The following is a 16,702-nucleotide window of genomic DNA, read 5'->3' as shown; positions in this document are numbered from 1 at the left end:
GAGCGTTGGACTAGTAACCGGAAGGTTGCGAGTTCAAACCCCCGAGCTGACAAGGTACAAATCTGTCGTTCTGCCCCTGAACAGGCAGTTAACCCACTGTTCCTAGGCCGTCATTGAAAATAAGAATTTGTTCTTAACTGACTTGCCTAGTTAAATTAAATAAATAAAAATATGTCTAATCATTGGACCCAATGACTATCTGCGATGGCAAATGTATCATATAATGCTGTTTAGGTGTAACATTGCGGTCTGGAAAAAGCTCCTTCAAATGATTTTCAATTAGTAACTTCAACCTAGACACCGTCACAATGGAAAGAACAGGTGCAAATATTACCTGTATTAGCTCAATTATCAGTCGTATATAGGCTTTGACTTCCAAACTCTCCAAAACAAATGGCAATATCTTTAGTAGGACAAGCTTACCCTAGTAAAACTGACTATCCTACCGATCCTCGACTTCGGCGATGTCATCTACAAAATTGCTTCCAACACTCTACTCAGCAAACTGGATGCAGTTTATCACAGTGCCACCCGTTTTGTCACTAAAGCACCTTATACTACCCACCACTGCGACTTGTATGCTCTAGTCGGTTGGCCCTCGCTACATATTCGTCGCCAGACCCACTGGCTTCAGGTCATCTACAAGGCCATGCTAGGCAAAGCTCCGCCTTATCTCAGCTCACGATGGCAACACCCATCCGTAGCACACGCTCCAGCAGGTGTATCTCATTGATCATCCCTAAAGCCAACACCTCATTCGGCCGCCTTTCGTTCCAGTACTCTGCTGCCTGTGACTGGAACGATTTGCAAAAATCGCTGAAGTTGGAGACTTTTATCTCCCTCACCAACTTCAAACATCAGCTAGCTGAGCAGCTAACCGATCGCTGCAGCTGTACATAATCTATTGGTAAATAGCCCACCCATTTTCACCTACCTCATCCCCAAACTGTTTTTATTTATTTACTTTTCTGCTCTTTTGCACACCAATATCTCTACCTGTACATGATCATTTATCACTCCAGTGTTAATCTGCAATATTGTAATTATTTGCCTACCTCCTCATGCCTTTTGCACACATTGTATATAGACTCCCCTTTTTGTCTCTGTGTTATTGACTTGTTAATTGTTTACTCCATGTGTAACTGTGTTGTCTGTTCACACTGCTATGCTTTATCTTGGCCAGGTCGCAGTTGCAAATGAGAACCTGTTCTCAACTAGCCTACCTGGTTAAATAAAGGTGAAATAAAAAAGCATTTGCCCAGATGTCTGTTTTAGTTTACCATCACTTGACATTAATGTACTAACATAAATTGAGGATGGCCGATCTCTAACATCTAGAGGGGAATAAGGGAAAACAAGAATAGCAGAATTCACTGAGTCCAGATCAATCTGTCCTGACACAACAAGATGATTCAAAACACATTTGATTTCCTCTGGGGCTATGCCCTCCAAAATGACATGCATAATGTATTGCGGAGTTTGTAGTATGATATCAAAGGCTGGGAATTCAACTAACTTGCTCCTTCTACTGATCCCATATGTTGTTCTCAGGCTGTTGGCTGAGGTTGGAACACACCATGTATACCTATGATATTCAGATTTGCTAATGACATATTCATTAACATAAGGACATAAGGGATCTACAGTAGTAAGGTGGACAACCAAGCACTGAGAATGAACTCAACCATCACTGAACCACTACAAAATGCTCTGCATAATGTAACAAACAATATGCTGTGCTCTGTTCAGAAAAAGCAGCTTACCTGTGAGAGACGATGCTTGGCTCTGGCATTTAACAGAAAAAGTAACTTGTTTCACTGCCACAGCTCCATGTTGGTCAATGCCCCTTTGCCCTTCATCGGAGTCAGATGTATGGAGTTGCTGACCAGTGATGCTGGAGTTAGCTAGAAGCTGATCGGGTTGAATGTTGTCCTGTGTACCACACAAAGAAACATTATTATTTGAGATTAGCTCTATTAGTGAAACTAAATACAGTTAAGTGTTTTGTTACTATTTATCATTTTTTAATTTCACATTTACCCAGCTTTAGCCATAAGTCATTATAGCTAAAATTATCGAATAGCCTATGGACAGTATGACTTTGGTCTGTGTATCATCATCGTTCATTAAATTATTTTTGAAAATCCAGAACAAAAAAAACAAAAAAATGCTAGCTAACTACTTACTTGTTCCGGTGGTACTTGGCTGTCCTCTGATGGCTGTTCATCTGGTCGGGTGCAATCAAGTAGGTGTTGAAGGTGTCTTCTCTTTACATGATAGAAGGAATTTTACACTGTATATTCCCCAGTGCATCCGTCAATACCACAGAGCAACTAGAAATCAGGGCTGCGACTGTGCAAGCTATTGATATGGCTCAATAACAGTTTCAATGAAAAAGTCATAACTCAGCAGATAACGCACCGCCAAAGCATCTTGAACGTTACTAAAAGAAAACGCAAGTAAAAACGTTCCCACTGCTTCCGATGAAAAGGGCAGAAAGAACTGAAAATGATGTTCACAGGTGTTTATAATACGACCAAGTAATTTGATTGGAGTAGAGTACAACAGCACTGGGACTTTTAACTATACATGTATCACTCCGCTTTACAGGTGTTCTAAGAACCGTTAATTACATTAACAATCGTTATTTTATCTTAGATTGTAAAAAAAAAACTTCGCACCGCAAAGATGATCAATGTTTCCACAAATAACATTTGAGTTAAATTATGAATGGTCGTCGGGAGCGGACGGTAACGTGTAGACCTATACAAAGTAGCAGTAGCAAGCTAATGTGTAGGAAAATTTATATGTGGTGCTTGGCAACAGTCCAGTCCCAGACCAGTTGGGGAACTAAATAAATTATTAAATAAATAAACAAATCATAATCTGCTGTCGCTTATTACTGTTCACTAATAAATTGCGCTTGTAGAACTGTTGTATAAAAGCAATATTACACTTGAGGTCGTGCTGTAAGGTCATGAAGCCACCGCTGCTGGACAAAGGTAATTACTGGCTCTGTTGACAATGGAGAATCCCATGAATGGATACATTTTTGTTTAAATAACTGGCTGCAGTAAATCAAATGAAACTATTTTCGTTTTTAACAGTGAATCACTCAATCACCATGATGAAGGCTTTACCAGATATGTTCCCATCACCTGTGGTTCCACCGAAGAATTTGGGACATGCAAGTGAGGCATCTTCCTTGAGGTAAGAAATGTGTGCATGTATTAGAATTTTCATTACTTAAGTATAATATACAAAGGCTGTGAATTGTCTTTGTGGTCATATTTTTTTCTCTCTTTGTGTTTGTGTCAGTCTGCAGAAGACCCCAACACATTTCTTCAGGCGAGCCCACTCTTCAGCCCTGTCGTGATTGTCTGCAAAACCAACTGCGTAGTGGCCATTGGAACCATGCCTGTGGTGACCTTCCCAAAAGAGGACATCTATGCCAGCGTGACGTACCTCATGGCGTGTTATTACGCCTTTCACCTCACATATAATATATGCCATTTAGCAGACGCTTTTATCCAAAGCGACTTACAGTCATGTGTGCATACATTCTACGTATGGGTGGTCCCGGGGATCGAACCCACTACCCTGGCATTACAAGCGCCATGCTCTACCAACTGAGCTACAGAAGGACCACATATCCCAAGTGCATTGCGACACTCCTCTCTGTGCTGCAGACAGAAGTCCATCCACAACCGGGACATGACTTCTGCATATAAAAAGGCTATGGCCGAGTGGAAATGTTCATTACTAACTAGGGTTGCACAATACAATTATTTTATTTCCAGGCCCCAATAACAGAACTGGGTGTATTGGCCCATCCGAGACCCAATCCGATAACCTTTATTAAATAGGCAGGGCGTTTGTTGTTTATTATAAGAAGGTTTAAAGCACTGTTACGTTTGTTATCTTCCCATTGGTCTTACGTTTTCACCTTGACCACCAATGGCCTTTGATGTTGTTGTTTTTGCATCCTTTGTTCTGCTCCTATCAGCCTCTGGATATACCGAGTCCTCAATTAAGAAGTGAAAATAAATTAGATTAATTCTTTCTTTAAGCAAGCCAATATCATTTCTAGTAGTAGTACGAGTACATTTATCTCAGTCAGATTACTTATTTTAAGCACAATATGCTATTTTTATGTAAATTCCTGGGCATATTGACTTATTTCAAGACGAGTGCAATAGCATTGGATTCTAAATTTAAGCACATTTTCCTACATATTGAGAAAATAATTCTCAAATATTTTCTTTATATCTAAACAAATGTACTTGGTTTTAGTGTAGCTGTACTGGTTTTAAGCTATATTTACTCAGCACACAGCCTTATTTCAAAATGATGGCACTGGCATTTGCTACATTTAAGCACATTTTCCTATACATTGAGAAAATAATTATTAAATATTTTCTTTATATCTAGACAAATGTACTTGGTTTTAGTGTAGCTGTACTGGTTTTAAGATATATTTACTCAGCATACAGCCTTATTTCAAGATGATGGCACTGGCATTTGCTACATGTAAGCACATTTTCCTATATATTGAGAAAAATATTCTTAAATATTTTCTTTGTATCCAGACAAATAGCTTGTTTTTAGTCTGAACGCACTAGGTTAAAGATATCTGTATGTTCTTTGAGACTAGATATTTTTACTTGTTTAACAAATCTTGGCAAGTTAAATTGTCCTGTTTTGCTTATTTTAAGTAATATTTCCCTAATTTTATTGCTTTTTTTTCTTGTTTTGGGGAGCTGACTTTTTGCAGTGTAAAATGTCATTTGGAACGTGAAAAATACTATTGTTTAGGATATTGTAAACATACTGTACTTTAATAATAGGCTACATTGTTGTATGGGTGAAATGAAAAGTATTTAGTCATCTCTGCTTTGCCTAGCCCCATTGAGTAAAAAGCATTTCGTACAGCCCAACTATTTTGTTTCTTTTACAATTTAAACACATTTCTCAGAGACAATGTAATCCTTTTCTCCCAGGTCTATGTGGGACTTGATAATGACCAGGGTTTGCCTAAGTCTTAGGCAAACCCTGGTCATTATCAAGTCCCACATAGACCTGGGAGAAAAGGATCTGGCACTGAACTTGGTGGTAGTAGTTGTGTGTGTTTGAAGCTAAGGATCCCATCATATCACAGACATTTCACCATCTAGATTACAAGGGTTGGAATTGTGTGTTTGAAGCTAAGGATCCCATCATATTCCAGACATTTCACCATCTAGATTACAAGGGTTGGATTTGCACTAAACGATTTCATGTCAACCCAAGACATGTACAAAATCCAGCATAATGATTAGCCTCATATACATTGTCTACTGGTATCGTTTTTAAACTGAGAACATATAGTAGAATATATAGACAATGTGTGAGTTAAGCTATTTTCTGCATTAGATGCACAATGTCAAAGGGTGCATTGCAAATGCCCGTAAGGCTAATGGGATCATACTGTGGGCCAGTGGTCCCAACTCCGGTCCTCGAGAACCCCAACAATACACATTTTAATTGTATCCCCGGACAAACACACCTGATTCAACTTGTCAACTAATCATCAGGCCCTCTGAGTTGAATCAGGTACAATGGGGCAAAAAAGTGTTTAGTCAGCCACCAATTGTGCAAGTTCTCCCACTTAAAAAGATGAGAGGCCTGTAATTTTCATCATAGGTACACTTCAACTATGACAGACAAAATGAGGGGGAAAAAATCCTGAAAATCACATTGTAGGATTTTTTATGAATTTATTTGCAAATTATGGTGGAAAATAAGTATTTGGTATTTATGATATTTAACCATTTAAATATTGTGTATTTCATTACATTTAATCACATTTGTACATCAAATGTGTAGCCAGGTTATTGCAAATTGTGAATGAAATGTGTGTCAAAACAAACGCAAGAAATCGTTCAGATTGAGAATCTATTTTAGCTAATGATTGATAGCTAGCTAGAACATACAGTATTTATTCTCTTCTAGCTATCTATGGAATTGTAATATAACTAGCTTGACTTTTAGTTACTAATGAGCATAGGCATTTATTCATGTTCACAAAGTATACATTCTTCTACAACCCTTTCCTGTCCTCCCCCTTGAGTCCTTCAACACAATATCCCCTTTTCTTAATTAAGCAACATGCTTACATTGCACAATAACAACATCATGTGATGCTTTGGCTAATAACACAACTGGGCCCTACATTACTGTGGTGTAAAACAAAACACTAGCTATGTATCTCCCAGTTACTCAACCACCTGCAATGACACGAATAGACTCTGCCCACATAACTATTATACTGGACAAAAATATAAACCAAACATGCAACAATTTAAAATATTTTACTGAGTTACAATTCATATAAGGAAATCAGTCAATTGAAATAGATTTGTCAGGCTCTAATCTATGGATTTCACATGACTGGGAATAAAGATATGCATCTGTTAGTCACAGATACCTTAAAAAACAAGGTACGGGAGTGGATCAGAAAACCTGTCAGTATCTGTTGTGACCACCATTTGTCTCATTCAGCGCGACACATCTCCTTCACATAAGAGTTGATCAGGCTATTGATTGTGGCCTGTGGAATGTTGTCCCACTTCTGGACAATGTCTGTGTGAAGTTGCTAGATATTGGCGGGAACTGGAACACGCTGTCGTACACGTCAATCCAGAGCATCCCAAACATGCTCAATGGGTGACATGTCTGGTGAGTATGCAGGCCATGGAAGAACTGGGACATTTTTAGCTTTCAAGAATTGTGTACAGATCCTTACGACATGGGGTCGTGCATTATCATGCTGAAATATGAGGTGATGGCGGCAGATGAATGGCTTGACAATGGTCCTTAGGATCTCCCCACGGTATCTCTATGTATTCAAATGGCATAAAATGCAATTGTGTTCATTGTCCGTAGCTTATGCCTGCCCATACCATAAACCCACCACCACCATGGGGCACTCTGTTCACAACGTTGACATCAGAAACCACTCGCCCACACGACACCATACACGTGGTCTGTGGTTGTCAGGCCAGTTGGACGTACTGCCAAATTCTCTAAAACGATGTTGGAGGCATCTTATGGTAGAGAAATTAACATTAAATTATTGGCAACAGCTCTAGTGGACATTCCTGCAGTCAGCATGCCAATTGCACACTCCCTTAAAACTTGAGACATCTGTGACATTGTGTTGTGTGACAAAACTGCACAGTTAAGAACAAATTCTTATTTTCATTGACAGCCTAGGAACAGTGGGTTAGCGGCGTTGTTCAGAACGAAAGATTTGTACCTTGTCCGCTCAGAGATTTGAACTTGCAACCGTTCAGTTACTAGTCCAATGCTCTAACCACTAGGCTACGCTGCCACCCAACTGAGTCAGGTTTACAGCCCTCCTTGCTCGCACACACTTTTTCAGTTCTGTCCTGTCTGTTCTGTTGTTGTCCTTAAGCCATTTTGCCACAACATTGGAAGTATGCTTGGAGTCATTGTCCATTTGGAAGACCCATTTGCAACCAAGCTTTAACTTCCTGACTGATGTCTTGAGATGTTGCTTCAATATATCCACATAATTGTCCTTTCTCATGATGCCATCTATTTTATGAAGTGCACCAGTTCCTCCTGCAGCAAAGCACCCCCACAACATGATGCTGCCACCTCTGTGCATCATGGTTGAGATGGTGTTCTTCGGGCTTGCAAGCCTCCTCCTTTTTCCTCCAAACATAACAAATGGTCATTATGGCCAAACAGTTCTATTTTTGTTTCATCAGACCAGAGGACATTTCTCAAAAAAGTACTATATTTGGCCCCATGTGCAGTTACAAACCGTAGTTGCTTTTATATGGTGGTTTTTGGAGTAGTGGCTTCTTCCTTGCTGAGGGGCCTTTCAGGTTATGTCGATATAGGACTTGTTTTACTGTGGATATAGATACTTTTGTACCTGTTTCCTCCAGCATCTTCACAAGGTCCTTTGCTGTTGTCCTGGGATTGACTTTTACTTCTTGCACCAAAGTATGTTCATCTCTAGGAGACAGAACGCGTCTCCTTCCTGAGCGGTATGACTGCAGCGTGGTCCCATAGTGTTTATACTTGCATACTATTGTATGGACAGATGGACACGGTACCTTCAGGTGTTTTGAAATTGCTCCCAAGGATGAACCAGACTCGTGGAGGTCTACAATTTTCTTCTGAGGTCTTGGCTGATTTATTTTGATTTTCCCATGATGTCAAGCAAAGAGGCACCGAGTTTGAAGGTAGGCCTTGAAATACATCCACAGGTACACCTCCAATTGACTCAAATGATGTCAATTAGCCTATCAGAAGCTTCTAAAGCCATGACATAATTTTCTGGAATTTTCCAAGCTGTTTAAAGGCACAGTCAAATTAGTGTAGGTAAACTTCTGACCCACTGGAATTGTGATACAGTGAAGTATAAGTGAAAATCTGTCTGTAAACAATTGTTGGAAAAATGACTTGTGTCATGCACAAAGTAGATGTCCTAACCGACTATAGTTTGTTAACAATAAATGTGTGGAGTCGTTGAAAAACGAGTTAATGACTCCAACCTAAGTGTATGTAAACTTCCAACTACAAATGTTGCATTTATATTTTTGTTCAGTGTAGAACCTAACTATAAAAATGTAAAAAAATCCTTCAACCCCATTACAAGCCAGATGGTTGTGAATTAAGGTGTAGTTAACCAGGCAAGACAGTTAAGAACAAATCCTTCTTTTCAATGATGGCCTACCGTTAAGCAGTGGTTTAAGTGCCTTGTTCAGGGGTAGAACGAGAGAGGTTTACCTTGTCAGCTCAGGTATTCAATCCAGCAACCTTCTGATCACTGGTCTAATGCTCTAACCACAAGGCTACCTGCCACCCTGGTATACAGATAGATATACAGTAAATCCTATAATAACTATCATATTGTCTTCTTTTCCGGAACATCATGCCAAACATTAGCACATTGCGAAAGAACCCCAAGAATATATGGAAACGTTACTGCCAAGGGGCTGTCGGAGGTGAGGGACAAAAAGGCTGTCAGTTAGGCATTTGGGGTCCCCCACTCTACCTTGGTGGAGATCAAACATGGCATGTCTAGCTAACATTTTACTTTCTCCTCACAGATGGGACCACTGCCACTGCCTCCTCCTAAACCACCCCAGCTGGACCCAAGAAACGTGTTCCGCCAACCTGTAAAAAGCCTTTTCTTTTTTTTACCACTTTTTCATGATATCCAATTGGTATTTACAGCCTTGGCCCATCACTGGAACACTCCTACAGACTTGAGAGAGGCCAAGGTTGAGAGCCACGCATCCTCCGAAACACAACCCTGCCGAGCTGCTCCCTTAATCCGGAAGCCGCGCCAATGTGTCGCAGGAAATAGTGCGCCGCCTCATGGGTCTCCCGGTCTCAGCCAGCTTTGACATAGCCAAGCCTCGAACCTGGGTCCGTAATGACCTTCTCAAGCAGTGCTTTAGACCGCTGCACCAGTGTTTTTTTCCTACCCATTGAATCTGATGTACAACTGATGTAAGGATGTATCCAGCTAGCACAGTTTAGGAAATGCATGTTGTCTTTTTCTCAACAGGCCACAAAAGAAAAGGTACATTTAAAGTCAACAGTTCCTTCTGTGGCCGATGCTAGGGGGGAGTTCCCTCCCACCAACGAGGACACACCGTCTTGGGTCCAGTGTGAAAACTGTGGTTTCACTTTAGTTGTGTGGGGTGGAACGGGGAAGAAAAGGAGGATGTACAATATATATATATATATATATATATATATATATGCACATGTTGTAGCTCTTGAAAAACAAATCAGTTAAAATATATATTTTTTTATGTCTTGGGTGGAGGGTTATGTGTTATTCTAATGAAAGTTATATAGCCATATAAGAACATAAACACTGTGTGGTTCTCTCAATTCTGCATTAGATTAAAAACAACATTGTTCAAGTAAATATGCTCAACAGTAGAATGTTTACTTGAATCTAAGGCAAACTGAAAAGAAAGCAAAAGACCGGTTAGAATGATTATTTTCCTAATTACTATTATGTTTAATGTTGATACTCACACTATTGCAATGAATGACTAATAATCAAAGATGGTTTAAATATAATGACAAGGCTTTTAAGGAAGCAAATACCACAACCTTTTGCTTGTTATTATGCTTTTTCTTGTTGGGATCTTGAGAACAGTGTACAAACAACTATCCACAGGGTGGCGACATTCTGTAAATAATGAGAATTGAGTCCCATGAAGTGGCAGGAGTCGATACTTCCATTGTTGATCGATAGAATTAGATGACAAATTGGTTTGTGGTCTTTCGGACGACAGTCAGTAACAAAGCTGTATCTTCGTCTTTCGGCGGATTTGGCACAACTGTACTGTGACTGGGGTCGGCAGGTCAGATGGTAGTGTTAGGGCAATTGATATTGATAATGATGATGAAACCAATGATGATCAGCTAGTTACACCGGTGGTAAATAGTCGGAACAGGAGTAAGAGAAATCGCAGGCACTTGTTTGAAATTGAAAAGCGTCATGGTAGCATTTGATAAAGAAGGACATCAAGACGAAGCAGCTGCATTATAAGTGGGATGCATTGTTGAGTGCTACATCACAAGGGGTTCGTGCTGATTGTACGGAGACTGATGACAGCCGTTTAAATGGCGTCCCTTGAGGAAGCAAGAACAAGATGTATGTCAGAAGTGTAGTATTATCATAAGGAGACGTATACTTGGATGTGGGGGTCTAAGAGAGAGAGGGAGGAAGAGGGTGAGCTCGAGTCGGTTAAAAATGGCGGGAAACAGAGAGCTGGTTTGTTAAAGAAGAATGGTAGAAAGTGTAAGCAGAGTGAGCTGAAGAGGAAGTGAATGAGGGTGAATTATCAGAGGTTCTAGGTGTAGTGGAGACTTGTACCGAGGGTCAGGATAAAGATGAGTCTGACAGTAGGAGTAAAGTTTTAGGAAAAAGTGGACCCTTGCCTTTTGACTGATCCATTTGTGGTTTCAGGGTGGATGAAAACAGAGTTGGGTGCTGTAGAATCGGTAAAGGTATCCAGAAGTGGTCTTGTGATAATTGTTTGTGTTTCTGCTGGTCAGAGGGAAAAAGCCCTCCGCATTAAACGAATGGGGGCAAGAAATTTGATTTTTTTTGCTCTCAAGAAAAGATAGCCATTGAAAGAAGTGATTACTGAGGTAACAGTAAATGTAAAAGTTGAAGGGGAAGATTCCCGGTGTTTGTGATGCTCGTCGTTTGGTGCGACGCAGACAGGGTGGTAAGAGTGGTGAAACAGAATCATTGTCTGTTCTTTTGAGTTTTGATGTTGTGTCTTTGCCCGACAAAGTGATGTTAGGATATATAAGTTATCCTGTATGTGCAAAATACATTACGTTGTTACAGGTGTCAAGCTTATGGGCTTGTGGCAGCAGTGTGTAGGAGGGAGGTTCCTAGGTGTGAGAAATGTGCAGAAGGGCATGTGGAATGTGTGGCATTGGGGAAAGTAGTGGTATGTGTTAATTGTAGGGGTGCCCATTTATAGCAATGGTTATCAACTGTACTGCAGGAATGGATTGTACGTCACAGGAAATAGAGGTTGTGGTGGCAGCTGCAGTGAGGTATTTGGGTGGGTGAGACTTAACATCCAAAGAGTTACAGTGTGTATTAAGTGGTGGTGTCCTTTCAGGCTATTGGCCTGAAGTAGGACTAAATAGATTTAAATAGTGGAGTATGGTAATTATTTAAAAAAATAATTGTGAGTGTAGTGTTCGAGAGATAGGGTATTTGTTCATTCATTCATTTTCTCAAGCAAAGTGTAAGGGAGTTGTACTCCAGTCCAGTAGGTGGCGGTAATGAAACATTTATTGGATGCCAACCGCCGTTAAACCGAATCAAAAAATAAGATAAATCGCAATGGGGGTGATGGAGGGATGAATAATGCTGGGGAAGCATTGAGTAGTGCGTGTTGAGAGTAGACCTGTAAAGCGCAGGACCTGTTTAGATAGAGGTCGGAGTAGAAGGTTCTAAAGTTATTGTAGTGTTCCCACCACCGTTACATTTGACAAAATGAATGAGGAAAGCGATTGGGGTGATTAAGGATGCCAAACCGCTGAGTTATGGGAAGGTTCTGATCATTGCAAATCGTTTTGAAAATGAACTCACTTAATGGCAGTTGGGTGAAATGTCACATTCCTATGTCTAAACTGAAGGGGGTTATTTACTGGGATGCCATTGGATATTAGACAAAGAAGTGTAATGGGTTCGCACAGAAATATGTTGCATAAAGCCTACTTCATTTTTCAATGTTTGTTATTTTTACTGCATCAGACTTTTCGGCTTTACAGTCTTCTTTAGTGTGTAGGTACAATTTCCTTTAATTCAAAGCAGCATTTGTAAAGAACAACAAATGAGCAGCAGGTGCTTCTAATCAGGGTTGCCACTCATCTGCCAATCAGGAATGTGGCCCCTCTGGTCGACCTGCATACAAATTAGTCCCAAAAATATATAGAATGTAGGGTATGGGAGTACGAAGGGCAACTTACAAATCAATCGCCCAAGCTGTCCGCTCACCTAAACACGTCACATCAATTCACCACAAAGGACATCGGGCAAAGCCGCTGGGGCGACACATAAACAATATGGAAAATCTGATATGGACAGTGTTCTAGTTTAGCAGTCTAAAGGTGGCGCCTCTTCAATCTCAGGAGGCTGAAGAAATGTAGCTTGTCACCAAAAGCACTCCAACTTTTACAGATGCACAATCGAGAGCATCCTGGCGGGCTGTATCACCGCCTGGTATGGCAACTGCTCCGCCCACAACCGTAAGGCTCTCCAGAGGGTAGTGAGGTCTGCACAACGCATCACCGGGGGCAAACTACCTGCCCTCCAGGACACCTACACCACCCGATGTCACAGGAAGGCCATAAAGATCATCAAGGACAACAACCACCCGAGCCACTGCCTGTTCACCCCGCTATCATCCAGAAGGCGAGGTCAGTACAGGTGCATCAAAGCTGGGGCCGAGAGACTGAAAAACAGCTTCTATCTCAAGGCCATCAGACTGTTAAACAGCCATCGCTAGCATTGAGTGGCTGCTGCCAACATCTCAAATCTCTAGCCACTTAAAAATTAAAAATGTAATGTAATAAATATATCACTAGTTACTTTAAACAATGCCACTTTATATAATGTTTACATAACCTACATTACTCATCTCATATGTATATGTAACGGTTGTGAAACGGCTAGCTAGTTGGCGGTGGTGCGTGCTAAATAGTGTTTCAAGGGCCGTTTTGTGGAGCGATGGGTAACAATGCTTAGTGGGTGACTGTTGTTGATGTGTGCAGTGGATCCCTGGTTCGGGGTACGGGCAAGGGGACAGTCTAAAGTTATACTGTTACACATATATACTGTACTCTATACCATCTACTGCCTATGCCGTTCGGCCATCACTCATCCATATATTTACATGTACATATTCTTATTCATTCCTTTACACTTGTGTGTATAAGGTAGTTGTGAAATTGTTAGATAACTTGTTAGATATTACTGCATGGTCGGAACTAGAAGCACAAGCATTTCGCTACTCTCTCATTAACATCTGCTAACCGTGTGTAAAATTTGATTAGATTTTTATCATGTTCAAAAGCAGTTGCATTGGCCGGGAATCGAACCCAGGACTCACCCTGCACGTCGGGCGAGAATTCCTCCACTAAACAACCAATGCCTTGTGAAAGAGAAATTACCCCACAGGCTGGAAATCATATCAGAAAGCTTGAATTTCAAGCGTATTTTCTGCTTTGAGGACTTGGTGTAAAATGTAAGTAAGTCTTCCTTCCTCCCCGTCGGGGAACTGAACCCCGGTATCCCGTGTGACAGGTGGGGATACTCACCACTATACTGACGAGGAACAAGTTGCTACATTTTACCCTATTATAGTAAAAAACTATGGAGGTCCGTAAGGGCTCTTCGCTCGGCTGGCAAACCATATTGTTACTTAAGTGGTGGCTATAGTGCTGACCAGTTATAATGCACAGGACGGTGGGTCGGCCGTGTGAAAAACGTTTGAGTGTTGGGTGCTAAGCCTAAATTTGGAGTGTTGGGAGTTAACCCTAACCCTTCTCACAAAAACATCTGTAGTGATTGAAACAATTGGACACGTCCATGTTATCGGTTTTGCTCCACTCTGCTCACGGGCCCCACAAAAGTTTTTTGAAGTTAAGGTATTGTTCAACATAGAACATTTGTTGTCACAAACTCAAAACTCAACAGTTGTCACTGAAGAGTTGGATATTAGTTTCCCATTTAACAAATTAAGCCTTGCACAAAGTAAATCAACTCACGCACTGGAAATCTACAATGGATTCACAAAAGTCTACTGAGAAGACGTAAATGTCCAAACTGTAAATGAAAGGACTCACAGACGTTTCAAGAGGCAGCTGAGAATTCTACCATAACTAAATATTTCTGGATAGCCTCTGGGGTTTGCATACTTGTCAAAAATCCATGTTCAAAAGCAGTTGCATCAAACCCAGGACTCACCCTGCGCGGCAGGCGAGAATTCTACCACTAAACAACTAATGCTTTGCGAAAGAGAAGTTATCCCACAGGCTGGAAATCATATCAGAAAGCTTGAATTTCAAGAGTATTTTCTGCTTTGAGGACTTGGTGTAAAATGTAAATAAGCCTTCCTTCCTCCCCGTCGGGGAATTGAACCCCGGTCTCCCACGTGACAGGAGGGGATACTCACCACTATACTGACAAGGAACAAATTGCTACATTTTACCCTATTATAGTAAAAAACTATGGAGGTCCGTAAGGGCTCTTGGCTCGGCTGGCATACCTTATTGTTACTTCAATGGTGGCTGTTATTCTACAAAAATGCAGCTGTTATTCTGGCTGCACTTTTTGACATGACTGTAAATTAGCTGTCGTTGGATCGCTAGCAAGCAAAGGATAAGAACGTTGCCAGCCAGTATAGCAATGGAACATTTAGAACAAACTCATTGCATAAAAGGATATACATATATATATATATATATACATATATATATACATATATACTCCAAACACCAACTTGCATAAAAGGATATATAAATATTTATACATATACTCATTATCACTTTTATACAAATGGTTTACCAACATCTTCAAATAATGACTGACATATTTTCATTAAATACATTATTTTGATTAATTTATTCATACTATTTCATCTTTCCACAAGATATAGTCCCAACACAAATCTAGGGTTGCTACCCAAGCCGGCTGGTCTTTCGTCCTATCGGTTACTAGAGAGCAATTCAGAATTTTTGTTCTGTATGTAGTTGAAGTCGGTTCACATGCACACTCCAACACCATTTACAAATGCAGTATTTGTGTTTAATGAGTCTGCCAAATCAGCGGCAGTAAGGATGACAACACGTTATACTGATACAGTTGAAGATGGAAATTTTCATAAGCCTTAGCCAAATACATTTTAACTCAGTTTTTCACAATTCCTGACATTTAATCCAAGTAAAAATTCTGTTTTAGGTTAGTTAAGATCACCACTTTATTTTAAGAATGTGAAATGACAGAATAACAGAAGAGAGAACAGAAGAGAGAATGATTTATTTCAGATTTGATTTCTTTCATCACATTCCCAGTGGGTCAGTGCCTTTAAACAGCTTGGAAAATTCCAGAAAATTATGTCATGGCTTTAGAAGCTTCTGATAGGCTAATTGACATCATTTGAATCAATTGGAGGTGTACCTGTGGATGTATTTCAAGGCCTACCTTCAAACTCAAGTGCCTCTTTGTTTGACATGGGAAAAACAAAATAAATCAGCCAAGACCCTAATTTCCAAATGCCTGAAGGTACCACGTTCATCTGTACAAACACTATGGGACCAAGCAGCCGTCATTCTGCTCAGGAGGGAGATGCGTTCTGTCTCCTGGAGATGAACGTACTTTGGTGCGAAAAGTGCAAATCAATCCCAGAACAGCAAAGGACCTTGTGCTTGTTTCGAGGCAAGCAACACTGAGGCATGCATGAGAGCATCAGCTGTTCCGGACGATTGTGTGATCACGCTCTCCGTAGCCGATGTGAGTAAGACCTTTAAACAGGTCAACATACACAAGGCTGCGTGGCCAGACGGATTACCAGAACGTGTGCTCTGGGCATGTGCTGACTAATTGGCAGGTGTCTTCACTGACATTTTCAACATGTCCCTGATTGAGTCTGTAATACCAATTTGTTTCAAGCAGACCACCATAGTCCCTGTGCCCAAGAACACAAAGGCAATCTGCCTAAATGACTACAGACCCGTAGCACTCCCGTCTGAAGCCATGAAGTGCTTTGAAAGGTTGGTAATCGCTCACATCAACACCATTATCCCAGAAACTCCAGACCCACTCCAATTTGCATACCGCCCAAACACAATTTGCATTGTACTCCACACTGCCCTTTCTGACCTGGACAAAAAGAACATGTGAAAAAGCTCAGCGTTCAACACCATAGTACCGTCAAAGATCATCACTAAGCTATGGATCCTGGACATCCTGACGGGTCGCCCCCAGGTGGTGAGGGTAGGAAGCAACACATCTGCCACGCTGATCCTCAACACTGGAGCTCCACAGGGGTGCGTGCTCAGCCCCCTCCCTGGCCGTACGTCCCAGCACATCACTGGGGCTAAGCTGCCTGTCATCCAGGACCTCTAC

The 16,702-nt window shown here is 40.9% G+C and overlaps 1 long non-coding RNA gene across 1 annotated transcript; it reads left to right on the top strand.

Moving 5' to 3' along the window:
• Positions 1-2,145: 2,145 nt before the first annotated feature.
• LOC124011959 lies at positions 2,146-4,873 on the top strand. The gene is made up of 3 exons (XR_006834628.1): positions 2,146-2,245; positions 3,108-3,210; positions 3,319-4,873. It is a non-coding gene; the product is annotated as an uncharacterized LOC124011959 (long non-coding RNA).
• The last annotated feature ends 11,829 nt before the right edge of the window (positions 4,874-16,702 follow it).

The sequence above is a fragment of the Oncorhynchus gorbuscha genome, linkage group LG01 (genome assembly GCF_021184085.1).
Source record: "Oncorhynchus gorbuscha isolate QuinsamMale2020 ecotype Even-year linkage group LG01, OgorEven_v1.0, whole genome shotgun sequence".
Classification (NCBI taxonomy): Eukaryota; Metazoa; Chordata; class Actinopteri; order Salmoniformes; family Salmonidae; genus Oncorhynchus; species Oncorhynchus gorbuscha.
This window is presented reverse-complemented; position numbering and strand designations above follow the sequence as displayed.